Consider the following 19,607-nt stretch of genomic DNA (forward strand, 5'->3'; position numbering starts at 1 on the left):
TTTTGAACTTCCTTCAGCGTCTCTGATAATCATCCATATTTATAACTTTTAATTACACATTCCCTTCTTTCGTATTGCCATTATACCTCCCTTCCCCCACTATTTCATATTAACAATATTTCTCTATTTTTACAGTGCCTCTTGAAATCCCACTAGAGTTGTGTTCACGCCGCATACGTTTTTCAGATAATCTACGAACTTTCCCCATCCCCCCCTCGAAGCCCCCCGTTCCCCCCTCCCCTCCTTCCGGTGCGGGAACTGGGTGCTGCTGTGTCAGAGGGACGAACGTCGGATACAGTTCGCTTCCCGTGGCGGGCCTCCATCTGAAGTCTCCCGGTTCTTCCTCCCTGCTCTCGTCGACGACGGTCACCTCCGCTTCCATCTCTGTGCCGCCGTGCTCGAAACCAGGGTCGTCCCCGAAAACGTCCATGTCCGTCTCTCCCTCACTTCCTCCTGGCGGCGTTGCTCGTCCTGGACCTTCCTGCCACTTCCTGCGCCACTGCTCCTCTGGTCTATCGTCCCACCAATACGAGGGTTCTGAGGCAGATCCCGAGGGTGACCCCTCCGGGGAACGGGCGTCTCGTATCGGGTCCTCGTCCGAGTCGAACCCCCGGAACGTGCTGGCAGAAAGCGTGGGCGTGAAAAGCCAGTCGTCGAAAAAGTCTGCTGGCATTGGTCTATGTGGGAAGAGGGCATGAAACTCGTCTTTGAGCAGAGGTTCGTCCAAGGCGTAGCCCGGCACCCAGCTGTTCGCACTGGCCGGGGTGCCCTCCTTGGCGAGAAGGTATTCTACCCCTTCTTCCCCCCATCTGGAGTCCAAAATCTCCGTGACTTCGTTGATGCGTTCCTCCTGTGCCATTCCCGCGTGCCCGGTTCCTTCTCTGAGCGGACTCGGTGCCGTTCCGGGTTCCTGAAACCTGTGCGGTGCCTTGTAGGGAGTGAGCACCGATCTGTGGAACACCGGATGCATTCTGGAACCCTCCGGAAGCGCCAGCCTGAAAGCTACCGGGTTGACCTGCTCTTCGACTTGGTAGGGCCCCAGTTGCTTATGCCCCAGCTTCCTCTTGGCCAACGACCTGGCCGGCACTGCGTGGGCTGCCAACCAGACCCAGTCTCCCACATGGATCTCTTCGCCAACCCTTCTGTGTTTGTCCGCTTGCACCTTGTATGCATGTTTGGCCAGCTCCAGGTGCCGCCGCAGCTGATCGTGGACCTCCTGCAACTCCGACGCGAACGCATCTGCTGTCTGCGGCTCCCCCTCCCCCATCCTTTCCAGTCCCGGGAAGGTTCTGGGGTGCCTCCCGTTGTTGGCGAAGAACGGCGTGACCCCCGTGGACACGTGCTTCGTGTTGTTGTAGGCAAACTCGGCGAGCGGCAGGTAATCCACCCACGTCACAGGCTGTTGATTCGCATAACATCTCAGGTACTGCTGCATGATGGCATTGACCCGCTCCGCCTGCCCGTTGGTCTGCGGGTGTCTCGCCGACGCCAGGTTGATCTTGACGTTCAGGAAGCCCATCAGCTTCTGCCAGAAATTCGAGATGAACTGTCGCCCCCGGTCGGACAGAATAGACCGTGGCAGACCGTGAACCTTGAACACGTGGTTTATGAACAGTTTGGCGGTTTGCTCCGCCGTGGCCACCTTGGCACACGGAATGAAATGTGCCATCTTGGAGAACAAGTCCACCACCACCAGCACGGCCGTCTTGCCCCTCGAGCTGGGCAGATCCGTGACAAAGTCCAGGGCCACTCTCTCCCATGGTTCGACCGGAGTTTGCAGCGGTTCCAACAGTCCGGCCGGCGGTTTGTGCACCGGTTTGGCCCTCTGGCAGGTGTCACACCTCGCCACGTAGTCCGCGACCTCCCCTCTCATTCCGGGCCACCAGAAATCCCTGGCGACTAATTCCACCGTCTTCTCCTTGCCAAAGTGCCCGGCAGTGGGCACGTCGTGCAGCTGCTGCAGTACCTTGGCGCAAAGTTCGTCTCCCGGCACGTAGATGGCCCCTTTACGAATGAGCAATCCATCTCTCAGCTGGAACTCGTCGGTCGCTGCCGTGCCCCTGTGCACCTCTGCCATCTTTGCTTGCGCGAAGGAGTCATTCTGCAACGCTCGTCGCACCGCCTCCAGGTCCACTGTTGCCGCAGCGCACGCCCACACTGTTGGTGCGAAGATGTGCATGGTGGCCGCTGGCTTGGCGTCCTCCAGATATTGTGGCTTACGAGAGAGAGCGTCCGCCATGATGTTGGTGTCCCCCGGGACATACTCTATTCGGAAGTTGAAGTTGAACAGAGAGCGAAGGGGAGGAGGCAGAAGAAAAGATGAGTGATGACGACGACCCGAGATCTCCGAGTCTTTCCAGTGAATCAGAAGATTCACAGAAAGGAGCACCAGTGGCCAGGGCAAGGGGGGAGTCTAGGGGGGCACCCCAGGAAGATAGAGCCAGAGGGGTCTCAGAGGAGAGCAGTTGGAAATCGGGACCAGCGTCACCGCCAGAGAGCAGGGAAGAGGAAGGGAGCCAGGGAGCAAGCGCTGGCAGCTCACAACAGGAGGGAGGGCATGAGTCAGGAGTGGCCACACCTCCATCGGGGAGCGAAGAAACGGTCAGACGGAAAGTGGAAGGTTGGGCGCGCGCGCCAAGTTCAAATGCACAGGAAAGTGACGCAGTAGGCAGCCCTGAAAGAGAGCCAGGTCCTAAAGCCCGGCGCAAGGAGACAGGAGGGTCCGGGGGGTCGGCGTCAGAAGAATCCAGGAAGGAAGAGACCCCGGGGGGCAGAGGGACCCAGAGGAGAACAGTCAGGCGGAAAAGGTGGAGCAGGGCTAGGATATTAAGTTGGTGCACAAGGGGCGGAGACTCAGACGGAGCTTCGCCGATCTAGCCACTAGACGTAGAGTTGCACGCAGCAGCTTGAGAATGGAAACTGTAACTCAATAAAGACTTTTACTTAATGATCGCTGGCTAGCGTGATCCTCTGTGAGCTAGGATCTGGAAGCAGCTCTGACAACACCTGAAGCTGGAGGATGCCCCACGGCGATTGGTGGAGCTGGGATTGGGCTGAGGTGGGTGATGAAGGTGGGGCTCACACAAGGCACCCCTAAGTGTCCGGGTCAGGAGGGATGACCATTGAGTGCCTCCAGCTCACAACCCTGTGTGGTGGGCTGAGGGGATGGGAATGAATCATCCCAATAACAATTTACACCCGGCTGGGTGTGAACGGAGCTGATTCAGCCCTCTCTTTCTCTCCCGATAAGTATTTTCTATTTTCTAGGGTGCTAGTCTCCGTCCAGGTGGGCGCCGTGCCACCCGCCTCGCAAGCGAGACTCTTCCGCTACCACTACCAGCTTTCCAGGGAGAAAGTGGCAAGTCAGGGATTGCTTGGGCCAATGGAACTCCCTGCCAAAGGAAGAGCCTCCGGCACTTGAATCCACTGCCCACCTGACTCTTCTTTTCATCTCTCAGCTGGCACCGAGTTCCGGTTGGGCCTGGCAAGAGGAGAAGCTTCTGGTCGACAGCGGTGGCAAGTTTCAGGCAAGCCTTCTCAGAAAGTTTGGGGGCTGTGGGACTGCCTGCCACTGGAGTTGCTATAATAATGAATTTTCCTTATGTTATTCCTGTTAAACTCCTTTTAAAGGTGACAGTGTTTGTCCACTTTTGGGACTGCCTGCCACTGGATGCCCTATAAAGATATGGGGCTTTTCAGCATGAAAAAGAAATCCCAATGACCCCTTTGGGACTCACTGCTACAGTGCCGGGGGGGCTTTGGAACTCCCTGCCACTTTGAAATGCCTCTCTGGGCGAGGCGTTCAGCAGGTGGTGGGTTCGAATTCCTCCCTGGCAGGAATGCAGACTTAAAGCTGCTAGTCTGAACCCGTGTCTTGCGGTGGACAACATAGCGTACGCAGCCGGAGGTGGGTGCGAGGAGCAGTGCCAGGGGAGCAGCAAGGAAGGTGAAGAAGCCCAGCAATTGGTGGATCCAGGGTTTGAGAGACAGTATTTTTGCACGGCTTCTTTCCGGCCAGAGCAAAGAAAAGTGACCATGAGAGTAGAGATAATTTATTAAATTTATCTGCTTTATCTGGTTCAATAATTATAATAATTATAATTATTATTTAATTATTGTCAGGGGTTCAGGAGCAGAGGCACAGGAAAGGGAGGAAACAGAGAGCGAGGGGGAGGAATCCGAAGGAAATATGAGCGATGACAGCGGCCCCAGATCTCTGAGTCTTTCCAGTGAATCGGAAGATTCACAGAAAGGGGCGCCAGTGGTCAGAGCAAGGGGGGCGCCTAGGGGGACACCCCAGGAAGAAGGGACCAGAGGGGACTCAGAGAGCAGCAGTTGGAAATCGGGACCAGCTTCCCCACCAGAGCGCAGTAGGGGGGAGGGGTCCCAGGTATCGGGATCTGGCGGCTCGCCGCAAGCGGGAGGGCATGAGTCAGGATTGGCCACACCTCCATCGGGGAGCGAGGAAACGGTCAAGAGGAAGGTTGAAGGCTGGGCGTGCACGCCAAGTTCAAATACACAGGAAGGCAGCACAGTAAGCAGCCCGGATAGGGAGCCAGGTCCTAAAGACCGCCGCAAGGAGGGAGAAGAGCCCGGGGGGGTCAGCGTCAGAAGAGTCCAGGAAGGAAGAGGCCACGGGGGGTAGAGGGACCCAGAGGAGGAAGGAAAGACGGAAGAGGTGGAGCAAGGCTAGAGTATTAAGTTGGTGTACAGGAGGCGGAGACTCAGACGGAGCTTCGCCGGTCTAGCTTCTAAGACGTAGAGCTGCGCGCTGCGGCTTGGAAATTGAAACTGTAACTCAATAAAGACTTTTGTACAGTACTGCCGGCTAGCGTGGTCCTCTGTGAGCTGGGACCTGGAAGCGGCTCTGACAGTAAGCTCCGTCTCCCTTTTGTACCAAAAGCCTCGCAGCGTGAGTGGGCGCAGCGAGGGGTGAAGATTGGTGCTTCGCGAGCTCACGAAAGTCGGACGAGATGAACAGTGAACATCAGATAGCAGCCCTGCAAAACGCAGTGACACAACTAAACGCCGAGATACTCGCATCCAGGAAGAGGGAGGAGGAAGCGGCTGCCGCCTACAAGGATCTCCAGGTCAGGTTGGAAGTGCTTACAAAGCAGGGGCAACCGGGACCCAAATTGGAGGGAATTGGGCTGGAGAGAAGAGGAGGCAGCCTTGTATCTCATTTCGATGGGAATTTACAGCAGTACCCCAACTTCCGAGCAGATGTGCAGTTTGCGCTGCAACTGCTGGACAAAGACTTTAGAGATGAGCAAGAGAAGGTGGGGTTTATTTTATCCCATTTGCATGGAGACGCTAAAGCGTGGCTGCGCAATCTGTGGAGAGATCAGGATCCGGCGCTCCGAAGTACGGATGCCTTCATTAAAGCGATGGATTCGTGTTTTTTATCAAATATAGACGTTGATATCGCCAGAAAAGAGATACATGGGCTGAAACAAGGGAGGGCCAGTGTGAGGCAGTATCATTCCCACTTTTTTGCACTGGTCAGTGCCCTGGAATGGGACAAAGATTCAGCTCCAGTCAGAGACCTTTTCTGGGAAGGGTTGAACAGTGCGGTAAAAGACGAAATTGCGCGGGGGGAGAGACCCCGGAGCACTCAGGAGATCGTTCAGAGGGCGCTGACGATTGGGGTGCGTCTAGAAGAACGTCCATGGAGCAGAGACGAAGGGCGTGGAGGACGCGAGTCGGCAAGAGCGCCTTCCTTCTTTCCCAGGGATGCAGCGCGTGCGCACTCCACGCCTCCGCCAGGAGGAGGAGGGGAACCTATGGAGGTTGGAGGCGCCAGGGCTCAGTCAGCAACCAGAGCCCTAGCACTGGGAGCAGTCAAAGTGAAGCCTCCTAGAGGGAACAGGAAGTGCTACCTCTGTGACAGTCCTCAGCACATGGCGAAAGAGTGTCCCCAGAGGCTCCACAAGCACACTGCAGCCTCCGCGATGGTAACAGAAGCAACTCAGCAGAGAGAACCACAGCAGGGAAACGACGGAGTCTGGCTGGAAACAGAGGCACTGGGGCCCAGCCAGACGAGTCAGTGAAGCAGTCCCCAGAGATTTTGCAGCCCACAGACCCCCTCCCGCCCAAACCAGTAGTGCAGCTCACCGCATCGCTCCAGCTACCCAATGGACTTACAATGGAAGTGCCAATTACCATTGACTCTGGTAGCAACGCGGACTTTATAGGACAGGATTTCATCGAGCAGCACAATATAACGCTACTGCCAGCCACGCTGCCCCTGAAGGTTGTCACGGTGGATGGCAGGGAATTGCTAGGGGGGCAGGTGGTGAAGCAAACGCCACCGATGGTGATGCAAATTGGAAATCACAGGGAAGTCATCAGCTTTAATGTCACCCAACTGTCGGACACGCCTGTAGTATTGGGCATGAGTTGGCTGGACAGGCACAGTCCAACGTTGGCTTGGTACCAGCGGCAACTAACTTTCGGCTCCTCTTACTGTGCAGAACACTGCATCCTGCCCAGACCGGAGGGGGAAGAAGAGGACACACAGCTGCAATTAGGCACGCTGCAAGCAGTGCCCCACAAGTACGCAGAATTTTTGGAGGTTTTCTGCGAGAAGGAGGCGGACAAGCTGCCTCCCCACAGGCCCTATGACTGCAAGATTGACCTCCTGCCAGGGGCGACGCTGCCGACAGGGAAACTGTATTCCATGTCTGAAGATGAGCTGCAGGAACTCAGGGAGTTCATAGATCATAATTTGGAGCGCGGGTTCATCCGGGAGTCCAAGGCAGTGGGGGGCAGTCCTGTATTCTTTGTGAGGAAGAAGGACACGCCCCAAAAAAGACTTGTGGTGGACTATAGGATTTTGAACTCGAAAACCAAGCCCACGGCTTTCCCCATGCCCAAGATCGACGACCTCCTCGCGACGGTGCGCAAAGGACGCGTGTTCACCAAGTTGGATCTGCGAGGGGCGTACAACCTTATTCGCATACGGGAGGGCGACAAGTGGAAGACGGCCATGTTCACGCCCCTGGGCACCTACGAATACAGAGTTATGCCGTTTGGATTACAAAATGGCTCCCACTGTTTTCAAGCTTTCATGCATCACGTGTTAGCGGGGCTCCTCTACAAGAAGTGTGTCTGCTTCCTGGACGACATCCTGATATTTTCAGAATCACAGGAGGTTCACGACAGAGATGTCAAGGAAGTTCTGCAAAGGCTACAGGAGCATAGACTGTACGCCAAGCTGGAGAAGTGCCAGTTCGACATGACGGAGGTGGATTTCCTGGGCTACAAGTTGTCGGACAAGGGGCTAGCCATGGACAGCGCCAAGGTTCGTGCAGTGTTGGACTGGAAGAGCCCGCGCAGCCGGAAGGAGGTCCAGCGGTTTGTCGGCTTTGCTAACTTCTATCGCAAGTTCATCAAGGGGTTCGCGATGCAGACAGCGGCCATTACCGACACGCTCAGCTCCAAGAAGAAGAAGTTCATCTGGACGGAGCAGGCGGAGCAGTCCTTTCGGAAACTCAAGCGCCTCTTCTCGTCCGAAGAGCAGCTACTGCATGTAAATCCCGGCAAACCGATGAGGGCCGTGGGAGCAGTCTGTTGCAGCAAGACCCGCATGGGGATTGGAGGCCGTGCGCCTTCTACTCCAGGAAGCTCAGCAAGTCGGAGCAGAACTACACCATCTGGGACAGGGAGTTGCTTGCCATTCATGCAGCATTCAAGGCGTGGAGGCACTTCCTGATCGGAGCCAAACACACAGTGCAGGTCCGCACGGACCATAAGAATCTGGAGTACTGGCGCACGGCGAGGTTCCTGAACCAGAGACACATACGTTGGGTTGAGTTCTTTGCGGAACTTCGACTTCAGGATAGAGTACGTCCCAGGTGACAACAACGTCATGGCGGATGCACTGTCCAGGAAGCCGCAATACCTCGAGGAGGCGACGCCAGCGGCGGCCAAGCACATTTTCGCACCAGAAGCATGGGCGTGCGCTTCGGCAACCGTAGACCTGGATGCTGTACGTCGCGCGCTGCAGGAAGACTCCTTCGCACGAGCGAAGATGGAGGAGGTGCACAGGGGCACGGCGAAGGGCGACGAGTTCCAGATACGCGAAGGGTTGCTCATCCGCAAAGGGGCCCTCTACGTGCCGGGAGACGAACTCCGCGCTAAGGTACTGCAGCAGTTGCACGACGCACCCACCGCCGGGCACTTTGGCACTAAGAAGACGACAGAATTAGTCGCCAGAGACTTCTGGTGGCCCAAGATGCGGGGAGAAGTCGCGGGTTACGTCGCGAGGTGCGACACCTGCCAGAGGGCTAAGACATAAACCGCCGGCGGGACTGCTGGAACCGCTGCAAACTCCGCTCGAACCGTGGGAGAGGGTGGCCCTGGACTTTGTCACGGATCTGCCCAGCTCGAGGGGCAAGACAGCAGTGCTAGTGGTGGTGGACGTGTTCACCAAAATGGCACATTTCATTCCGTGTGCGAAAGTGGCCACGGCGGAACAGACCGCCAAACTGTTCATAGATCACGTGTTCAAGGTTCACGGTCTGCCACGGTCTATACTGTCCGACCGGGGGCGACAGTTCATCTCGAACTTCTGGCAGAAGCTGATGGGCATCCTGAATGTCAAGATCAACCTAGCGTCGGCGAGACACCCGCAGACCAACGGACAAGCGGAGCGGGTCAATGCCATCATGCAGCAGTACCTGAGATGTTACGCAAATCAGCAGCCTGCAACGTGGGTGGACTACCTGCCACTCGCCGAGTTCGCCTACAACAACACGAAGCACGTGTCCACGGGGGTGACGCCGTTCTTCGCCAACAATGGGAGGCATCCCAGAACCTTCCCGGGACTACAGAGAGTGGGGGAGGGGGAGCCACAGGCAGCAGACGTCTTCGCGTCAGAGTTGCAGGAGGTCCACGAACAGCTTCGAAGGCAGTTAGAGCTAGCTAAGCACGCATACAAACTGCAGGCTGACAGACACAGGAGGGTTGGGGAAGAAATACAGGTGGGAGACTGGGTTTGGTTGGCAGCCCAGGCAGTGCCGGCCAGATCGTTAGCGAAAAAGAAGCTTGGACATAAGCAGCTAGGGCCCTACCAAGTCGAGGCACAGATCAATCCGGTGGCTTTCCGGCTGACGCTTCCGGAGGGATCCAGGATGCATCCGGTTTTCCATAGGTCAGTACTCATTCCCTACAAGGCACCTCACAGATTTCAGGAGCCAGGGACGGCACCGAGCCTGCTCAGGGAAAGGACCACGCAGGGGGGGGTCGCCAGAGGGGGAGCCCATCAACGAGGTCACAGAGATTTTAGACTCAAGATGGGGGGAAGAGGGAGTAGAATACCTTCTCGCCAGAGAGGGCACCTCAGCCAGTGCCAACAGCTGGGTGCCGGGCTACGCTTTGGAGGAACCTCTGCTCAAAGACGAGTTTCATGCCCTCTTCCCACACAGGCCCATGCCAGCCGAGTTTTTCGACGACTGGCTTTTCACACCCACGCTTTCAGCCAGCACGTTCCAGGGGTTCGACTCGGACGAGGAACCGGCACTGGACACACGTTCCCCGGAGGGGTCACCCTCGGGATCTGCCTCAGAACCCTCGTATTGGTGGGATGATCGACCAGAGGAGCAGTGGCGCAGGAAATGCCTGGAGGGTCCCGGGCGAGCAACGTACCAAGAGACCGAGGGAGAGACGGACATGGACGTGTTCAGGGAGGACCTTGGGTTCGAGCACGGCGGCACAGAGATGGAAACAGAGGAGATCGACGTCGGCGAGGGCAAGGAGGAAGAGCAGGACTTATCCAGTTGGATGTACGCCACGGGAAACGAACTGTATCCGGCACTCACCCCCATAACAACGGAGCACCCAGCACCCACACCTGATGGAGGGGAGGGGGGAAAGGGGGGCTTCGAGGGGGGATGGATGTCAGGGGTTCAGGAGCAGAGGCACAGGAAAGGGAGGAAACAGAGAGCGAGGGGGAGGAATCCGAAGGAAATATGAGCGATGACAGCAGCCCCAGATCTCTGAGTCTTTCCAGTGAATCGGAAGATTCACAGAAAGGGGCGCCAGTGGTCAGAGCAAGGGGGGCGCCTAGGGGGACACCCCAGGAAGAAGGGACCAGAGGGGACTCAGAGAGCAGCAGTTGGAAATCGGGACCAGCTTCCCCACCAGAGCGCAGTAGGGGGGAGGGGTCCCAGGTATCGGGATCTGGCGGCTCGCCGCAAGCGGGAGGGCATGGGTCAAGATTGGCCACACCTCCATCGGGGAGCGAGGAAACGGTCAAGAGGAAGGTTGAAGGCTGGGCGTGCGCGCCAAGTTCAAATACACAGGAAGGCGGCACAGTAAGCAGCCCGGATAGGGAGCCAGGTCCTAAAGCCCGCCGCAAGGAGGGAGAAGAGTCCGGGGGGTCAGCGTCAGAAGAGTCCAGGAAGGAAGAGGCCACGGGGGGTAGAGGGACCCAGAGGAGGAAGGAAAGACGGAAGAGGTGGAGCAAGGCTAGAGTATTAAGTTGGTGTACAGGAGGTGGAGACTCAGACGGAGCTTCGCCGGTCTAGCTTCTAAGACGTAGAGCTGCGCGCTGCGGCTTGGAAATTGAAACTGTAACTTAATCAAGACTTTTGTACAGTACTGCCGGCTAGCGTGGTCCTCTGTGAGCTGGGACCTGGAAGCGGCTCTGACAATTATATATTCTAATTTTAATAATTACAATTACAATAAGAAAAGTAAGCAAAATTACAATAAGAAAAATTGCAATCATTATTATAATTATAATCACGATAGCAATTTTTCTTTCTAAACGCACAGACACAGGTAGAAGCCCAGAATGGTAGAGCTAGAAGGGACCCTGGTGGTCATCCAGTCCAATCCCCTGCAATCCACACACAGGCACATACTAATGGATTCTTTCTGCCCCCAGGGAGCAGAGCCCCCACCCTGCCTTGCGGGGTGCCGTCACTTTGCATTTGTAGGACCGGGTCTGGATTGCGGAGCTGCCCGTTGGTGGGAGAATGAACACCGAAAGAGCAATCCAAGCTTATTTGTCCTCTTTCTATTAACTAAAACACCTATGCTTGATTTGGGCTGATAACATTTCGCTCTGTGATTTTTGGTTGAATGTGCATTCTAACCCCAAAAACAGCTATTTGAAATAAACCCAATCAGAGCGTTTTCATCTTCTTTCTACGTAGATGGAACGCAAAACACCTTATTGCTTTGTTTGGGGGTGATTCTGGTGCTCACCCAAAAAACACCATGTAAATTCCAACTATGATTCTATGAATTGAAATAAGCCCAATCGAAGCTTATTCGTCTTCTTTCTACGCATATGGTTGCGGAAATATGGCGTTTTGTTATTTTGGTCTCATTACATACACTTTGCGATTTCTGGGTAAAAGTGCATTAATACCAAAGAACACGACTTTGAAATAAGCGATATCCAAGATTCTTATTTCTATGTAGATGGAACCGAATACCTGTTTTGCTTTCTTTAGGCTTATTACACTTTGCTTTGTTATTTGTGGGTAAATGAACACCGAAAGAGCAATCCAAGCTTATTCGTTCTTTCTATTGAGATGAACTTAAACACCTATGGTTGATTTTGGCTGATAAAAAACATTTCACTCTGCGATTTTTGGTTGAATGTGTATTCTTTTTGCTTTGGTTGTGTGATTCTAGTGCAAACCCAAAAAACACCCTGTGAATTGAAATAAGCCTCGAAGCTTATGCGTCGAAGCTTATGCGTCTTCCATATGCGGAGAAAGAAGCGAAAATATGGTGTTTTGTCATTTTAGGCTCATTACACTCACTTGGCGATTTGTGGGTCAATGTACATTAGAACCAAAGAACACGACTTTGAAATAAGCGAAATCCAAGATTCTTCTTTCTATGTAGATGGTATCCAAAACAACCTGTTTTGCTTTGTTTATGCTTATGACACTTCGATTTGCAGTTTGTGGGTAAATGAATACTGAAATGCAATCCAAGCTTATTCGTCCTCTTTCGATTGAGATTAAGTTAAACAACCTATGTTTGATTTTGGCTGATAACAAACATTTCACTGCGATTTTGGGTTGAATGTGCATTCTTTTTGCTTTGGTTGTGTGATTCTAGTGCAAACCCCAAAAACACCATGCAAATTCAAATAAGTCCTCTCGAAGCTTATTCGTCTTCTGGAAGAAGCATATGGAAGAGGAAATATGGTGTTTCTTTATTTTGGTCGCATTACATTCACTTTGCGATTTTTGGGTAAATGTGCATTAACACCAAAGAACACGACTTTTTAATAAGCAAAATCCAAGATTCTTCTTTCTATGTAGACGGAACCCAAAACAACCTGTTTTGCTTTCTTTAGGCTTATTATACTTTACCTTACCTTTACTGTTAACCAACCAACAGGCTGTCTCTGGGCAGACTACTATCTCTGAGGCAGACTTCTCTTTTCTGGGCAGGCTTCTTGGGAGAAGGGGGCGAGCCTGTTAGTCCACCAACGGGCAGCTCCGCAATCCAGACCCGGTCCTACAAATGCAAAGTGACGGCACCCCCCAAGGCAGGGTAGGGCCTCTGCTCCCTGGGGGCAGAAAGTATGTGCCTGTGTGTCTATGCATTGCAGGGGATTGGACTGGATGACCACCAGGGTCCCTTCTAGCTCTACCATTTTGGGCTTCTACCTGTGTCTGTGTGTTTAGAAAGAAAAATTGCTATCGTGATTATAATTATAATAATGATTGCAATTTTTCTTATTGTAATTTTGCTTACTTTTCTTATTGTAATTGTAATTATTAAAATTAGAATATATAATTAAATAATAATTATAATTATTATAATTATTGAACCAGATAAAGCAGATAAATTTAATAAATTATCTCTACTCTCATGGTCACTTTTCTTTGCTCTGGCCGGAAAGAAGCCGTGCAAAAATACTGTCTCTCAAACCCTGGATCCACCAATTGCTGGGCTTCTTCACCTTCCTTGCTGCTCTCCTGGCACTGCTCCTCGCACCCACCTCCGGCTGCGTACGCTATGTTGTCCACCGCAAGACACGGGTTCAGACTAGCAGCTTTAAGTCTGCATTCCTGCCAGGGAGGAATTCGAACCCACCACCTGCTGAACGCCTCGCCCAGAGAGGCATTTCAAAGTGGCAGGGAGTTCCAAAGCCCCCCGGCACTGTAGCACTGAGTCCCAAAGGGGTCATTGGGATTTCTTTTTCATGCCGAAAAGCCCCATATCTTTATAGGGCATCCAGTGGCAGGCAGTCCCAAAGGTGGACAAACACTGTCACCTTTAAAAGGAGTTTAACAGGAATAACATAAGGAAAATTCATTATTATAGCAACTCCAGTGGCAGGCAGTCCCACAGCCCCCAAACTTTCTGAGAAGGCTTGCCTGAAACTTGCCACCGCTGTCGACCAGAAGCTTCTCCTCTTGCCAGGCCCAACCAGAACTCGGTGCCAGCTGAGAGATGAAAAGAAGAGTCAGGTGGGCAGTGGATTCAAGTGCCGGAGGCTCTTCCTTTGGCAGGGAGTTCCATTGGCCCAAGCAAACCCTGACTTGCCACTTTCTCCCTGGAAAGCTGGTAGTGGTAGCGGAAGAGTCTCGCTTGCGAGGCGGGTGGCACGGCGCCCACCTGGACGGAGACTAGCACCCTAGAAAATAGAAAATACTTATCAGGAGAGAAAGAGAGGGCTGAATCAGCTCCGTTCACACCCAGCCGGGTGTAAATTGTTATTGGGATGATTCATTCCCATCCCCTCAGCCCACCACACAGGGTTGTGAGCTGGAGGCACTCAATGGTCATCCCTCCTGACCCGGACACTTAGGGGTGCCTTGTGTGAGCCCCACCTTCATCACCCACCTCAGCCCAATCCCAGCTCCACCAATCGCCGTGGGGCATCCTCCAGCTTCAGGTGTCATATTCAAAATCGCACAAGCCTGAGCGGGAAACCACATTTTCAGGAGTTCTTTAATAGAAGTATGGGATGGATACAAAAATATATTGGAGCCAAAAGTCCCTTATTGGCTATCTCCGCTGGAGGTAATGAGTGTTAAGAAAATTAATATGAGAGGTAATTGGAGTACATATGGTGAATTGGTAATTAAAGAAGGAGGAAAATGGAAATTGAAACCATTTGAACAAGTTAAAGATTATGTATATGATTGGTTGTGTCAGAGCTGCTTCCCGATCCTAGCTCACAGAGGATCACGCTAGCCAGCGATCATTAAGTAAAAGTCTTTATTGAGTTACAGTTTCCATTCTCAAGCTGCTGCGTGCAACTCTACGTCTTATACGTTAGATCGGCGAAGCTCCGTCTGAGTCTCCGCCCCTTGTACACCAACTTAATATCCTAGCCCTGCTCCACCTTTTCCGCCTGACTGTTCTCCTCTGGGTCCCTCTGCCCCCCGGGGTCTCTTCCTTCCGGGATTCTTCTGACGCCGACCCCCCGGACCCTCCTGTCTCCTTGCGCCGGGCTTTAGGACCTGGCTCCCTTTCCGGGCTGCCTACTGCGTCACTTTCCTGTGCATTTGAACTTGGCGCGCGCGCCCAACCTTCCACTTTCCATCTGACCGTTTCTTCGCTCCCCGATGGAGGTGTGGCCACTCCTGACTCGTGCCCTCCCCCCTGTTGTGAGCTGCCAGCGCTTGATCCCTGGCGCCCTTCCTCTTCCCTGCTCTCTGGCGGTGACGCTGGTCCCGATTTCCAACTGCTCCCCTCTGAGTCCCCTCTGGCTCTATCTTCCTGGGGTGTCCCCCTAGGCTCCCCCCTTGCCCTGGCCACTGGTGCTCCTTTCTGTGAATCTTCTGATTCACTGGAAAGACTCGGAGATCTCGGGTCGTCGTCATCACTCATCTTTTCTTCTGCCTCCTCCCCCTCGCTCTCTGTTTCCTCCCTTGCCCTTGCCTCTGCTCCTGAACCCCTGACAGGTTGCATTACTTTCAAGTAAATGAAATGTTTAAAAAAGACTTAAAAGAAAGGGGTTATGTAGAAAAAGAATCTAAATTTCAAATAGACATAATAAACAATTAATATAAAACTCGGTCAAAAATGTATAAGATATTGTTGGAATGGCATACGAAAGATGAAGAGGTTAAATCGGTAATGATACAGTGGGCCAAAGATTTTGGGTATAATATTCAATTTGATGAATGGGGAAAATTGTGGAAAGAGAATATAAAATTTACTGCATGCACGGCACTGAAAGAAAATGTTATGAAAATGTTTTACAGATGGTACATCACACCTGTAAAGTTAGCAAAGATGTATAAGACGTGTAACAAATGTTGGAAATGTAAAGAAAAAGAAGGGACGTTCTTTCATGTGTGGTGGTGTCAGAGCTGCTTCAAGATTCTAGCTCACAGAGGATCACGCTAGCCAGCGGTCATTAAGTAAAAGTCTTTATTGAGTTACAGTTTCCATTCTCAAGCTGCTGCGTGCAACTCTACGTCTAATGGCTAGATCGGCGAAGCTCCGTCTGAGTCTCCGCCCCTTGTGCACCAACTTAATATCCTAGCCCTGCTCCACCTTTTCCGCCTGACTGTTCTCCTCTGGGTCCCTCTGCCCCCCGGGGTCTCTTCCTTCCGGGATTCTTCTGACGCCGACCCCCCGGAACTCCCTGTCTCCTTGCGCCGGGCTTTAGGACCTGGCTCCCTTTCCTGGCTGCCTACTGCGTCACTTTCCTGTGCATTTGAACTTGGCGCGCGCGCCCAACCTTCCACTTTCCGTCTGACCGTTTCTTCGCTCCCCGATGGAGGTGTGGCCACTCCTGACTCGTGCCCTCCCCCTTGTTGTGAGCTGCCAGCGCTTGATCTCTGGCGCTCTTCCTCTTCCCTGCTCTCTGACTGTGACGCTGGTCCCGATTTCCAACTGCTCTCCTCTGAGTCCCCTCTGGCTCTATCTTCCTGGGGTGTCCCCCTAGGCTCCCCCCTTGCCCTGGCCACTGGTGCTCCTTTCTGTGAATCTTCTGATTCACTGGAAAGACTCGGAGATCTCGGGTCGTCGTCATCACTCATCTTTTCTTCTGCCTCCTCCCCCTCGCTCTCTGTTTCCTCCCTTGCCCTTGCCTCTGCTCCTGAACCCCTGACATCCATCCCCCCCTCGAAGCCCCCCGTTCCCCCCTCCCCTCCTTCCGGTGCGGGAACTGGGTGTTGCTGTGTCAGAGGGACGAACGTCGGATACAGTTCGCTTCCCGTGGCGGGCCTCCATCTGAAGTCTCCCGGTTCTGCCTCCCTGCTCTCGTCGACGACGGTCACCTCCGCTTCCATCTCTGTGCCGCCGTGCTCGAAACCAGGGTCGTCCCCGAAAACGTCCATGTCCGTCTCTCCCTCACTTCCTCCTGGCGGCGTTGCCCGTCCTGGACCTTCCTGCCACTTCCTGCGCCACAGCTCCTCTGGTCTATCGTCCCACCAATACGAGGGTTCTGAGGCAGATCCCGAGGGTGACCCCTCCGGGGAGCGGGCGTCTCGTATCGGGTCCTCGTCCGAGTCGAACCCCCGGAACGTGCTGGCAGAAAGCGTGGGCGTGAAAAGCCAGTCGTCGAAAAAGTCTGCTGGCATTGGTCTATGCGGGAAGAGGGCATGAAACTCGTCTTTGAGCAGAGGTTCGTCCAAGGCGTAGCCCGGCACCCAGCTGTTCGCACTGGCCGGGGTGCCCTCCTTGGCGAGAAGGTATTCTACCCCTTCTTCCCCCCATCTGGAGTCCAAAATCTCCGTGACTTCGTTGATGCGTTCCTCCTGTGCCACTCCCGCGTGCCCGGTTCCTTCTCTGAGCGGACTCGGTGCCGTTCCGGGTTCCTGAAACCTGTGCGGTGCCTTGTAGGGAGTGAGCACCGATCTGTGGAACACCGGATGCATTCTGGAACCCTCCGGAAGCGCCAGCCTGAAAGCCACCGGGTTGACCTGCTCTTCGACTTGGTAGGGCCCCAGTTGCTTATGCCCCAGCTTCTTCTTGGCCAACGACCTGGCCGGCACTGCGTGGGCTGCTAACCAGACCCAGTCTCCCACATGGATCTCTTCACCAACCCTTCTGTGTTTGTCCGCTTGCACCTTGTATGCATGTTTGGCCAGCTCCAGATGCCGCCGCAGCTGATCGTGGACCTCCTGCAACTCCGACGCGAACGCATCTGCTGTCTGCGGCTCCCCCTCCCCCATTCTTTCCAGTCCCGGGAAGGTTCTGGGGTGCCTCCCGTTGTTGGCGAAGAACGGCGTGACCCCCGTGGACACGTGCTTCGTGTTGTTGTAGGCAAACTCGGCGAGCGGCAGGTAATCCACCCACGTCGCAGGCTGTTGATTCGCATAACATCTCAGGTACTGCTGCATGATGGCATTGACCCGCTCCGCCTGCCCGTTGGTCTGCGGGTGTCTCGCCGACGCCAGGTTGATCTTGACGTTCAGGAAGCCCATCAGCTTCTGCCAGAAATTCGAGATGAACTGTCGCCCCCGGTCGGACAGAATAGACCGTGGCAGACCGTGAACCTTGAACACGTGGTCTATGAACAGTTTGGCGGTTTGCTCCGCCGTGGCCACCTTGGCACATGGAATGAAATGTGCCATCTTGGAGAACAAGTCCACCACCACCAGCACGGCCGTCTTGCCCCTCGAGCTGGGCAGATCCGTGACAAAGTCCAGGGCCACTCTCTCCCATGGTTCGACCGGAGTTTGCAGCGGTTCCAACAGTCCGGCCGGCGGTTTGTGCACCGGTTTGGCCCTCTGGCAGGTGTCACACCTCGCCACGTAGTCCGCGACCTCCCCTCTCATTCCGGGCCACCAGAAGTCCCTGGCGACTAAGTCCACCGTCTTCTCCTTGCCAAAGTGCCCGGCAGTGGGCGCGTCGTGCAGCTGCTGCAGTACCTTGGCGCGAAGTTCGTCTCCCGGCACGTAGATGGCCCCTTTACGAATGAGCAATCCATCTCTCAGCTGGAACTCGTCGGTCGCTGACGTGCCCCTGTGCACCTCTGCCATCTTTGCTTGTGCGAAGGAGTCATCCTGCAACGCTCGTCGCACCGCCTCCAGGTCCACTGTTGCCGCAGCGCACGCCCACACTGTTGGTGCGAAGATGTGCATGGCGGCCGCTGGCTTGGCATCCTCCAGATATTGTGGCTTACGAGAGAGAGCGTCCGCCATGATGTTGGTGTCCCCCGGGACATACTCTATTCGGAAGTTGAAGTTCGCAAAGAACTCAGCCCAACGTATCTGCCTTTGGTTCAGGAACTGTGCCGTGCGCCAGTGCTCCAGATTCTTGTGGTCCGTGCAGACCTGCACCGTGTGCTTGGCGCCGATCAGGAAGTGCCTCCATGCTTTGAATGCTGCATGAATGGCCAGCAACTCCCTGTCCCAGATGGTGTAGTTCTGCTCGGACTTGCTGAGCTTCCTGGAGTAAAACGCTCCTGGCCGCCAAACCCCCTGCGGGTCTTTCTGCAGCAGGACTGCCCCCACGGCTCTGTCCGAGGCGTCTGTCTCCACCCTCATCGGCCTGCTGGGGTCGACATGCAGCAGCTGCTCTTCCGATGCGAAGAGACGCTTGAGTGCCTGAAAGGACTGCTCCGCCTGCTCTGTCCAGATGAACTTCTTTTTCTTGGAGCTAAGCATGTCCGTGATGGCCGCTGTCTGCATAGCGAAGCCTTTGATAAACTTGCGATAGAAGTTCGCGAAGCCGACAAACCGTTGGACCTCCTTCCGGTTGCGTGGGCTCTTCCAGTCCAACACCACTCGAACCTTGGCACTGTCCATGGCGAGCCCCTTGTCAGACAACTTGTAGCCCAGAAAATCCACCTCCGTCACGTCGAATTGGCACTTCTCCAGCTTGGCGTAGAGCCTATGCTGCTGTAGCCTGCTTAGCACTTCTTTGACGTGTCTGTCATGCTCCTGCTGCGATTCCGAAAAGATCAGGATGTCATCTAAGAAACAGACGCACGTCTTGTAGAGGAGCCCCGCCAACACGTGATGCATGAACGCTTGAAAAACGTGGGAGCCATTTTGCAATCCAAAAGGCATAACTCTATATTCGTAGGTGCCCAGAGGCGTGAACATGGCTGTCTTCCACTCATCTCCTTCCCGCATGCGAATGAGGTTGTACGCCCCTCGCAGGTCTAACTTGGTGAACACGCTGCCCTTCCGTACCTTTGCGAGGAGGTCGTCGATTCGGGGCATGGGGAAGTCCGATGGCTTGGTCACACTGTTTAAGATGCGATAGTCCACCACAAGTCTTTTTTGGGGCGTGTCCCGCTTCTTAACAAAGAATACAGGACTGCCCCCCGCTGCCTTGGACTCCCGGATGAAACCGCGCTCCAAATTATGATCTATGAACTCTTTGAGTTCCTGCAGTTCGTCCTCAGACATGGAATACAGCTTCCCTTTAGGCAGCGCCGCCCCCGGCAGCAGGTCAATTTTGCAGTCATATGGTCTGTGGGGGGGTAGCCTGTCTGCCTCCTTCTCGCAGAAAACCTCCAAAAATTCTGCGTACTTGTGGGGAATCGTTTGCAGCGTGCCTAGCAGCAGCTGTGACTCCTCTTCCTCTCCTTCCTGCCGGGGCACGATGCAGTGTTCAGCACAAAAGGAAGAGCCGAAGGTCAGCTGCCTCTGGTACCAAGCCAGCGTTGGGCTGTGCTTGTCCAGCCAACTCATGCCCAATACAATGGGCATGTC

This window comes from Podarcis bocagei, assembly GCF_964188305.1.
Source record: "Podarcis bocagei genome assembly, chromosome: 13".
Classification (NCBI taxonomy): domain Eukaryota; kingdom Metazoa; phylum Chordata; class Lepidosauria; order Squamata; family Lacertidae; genus Podarcis; species Podarcis bocagei.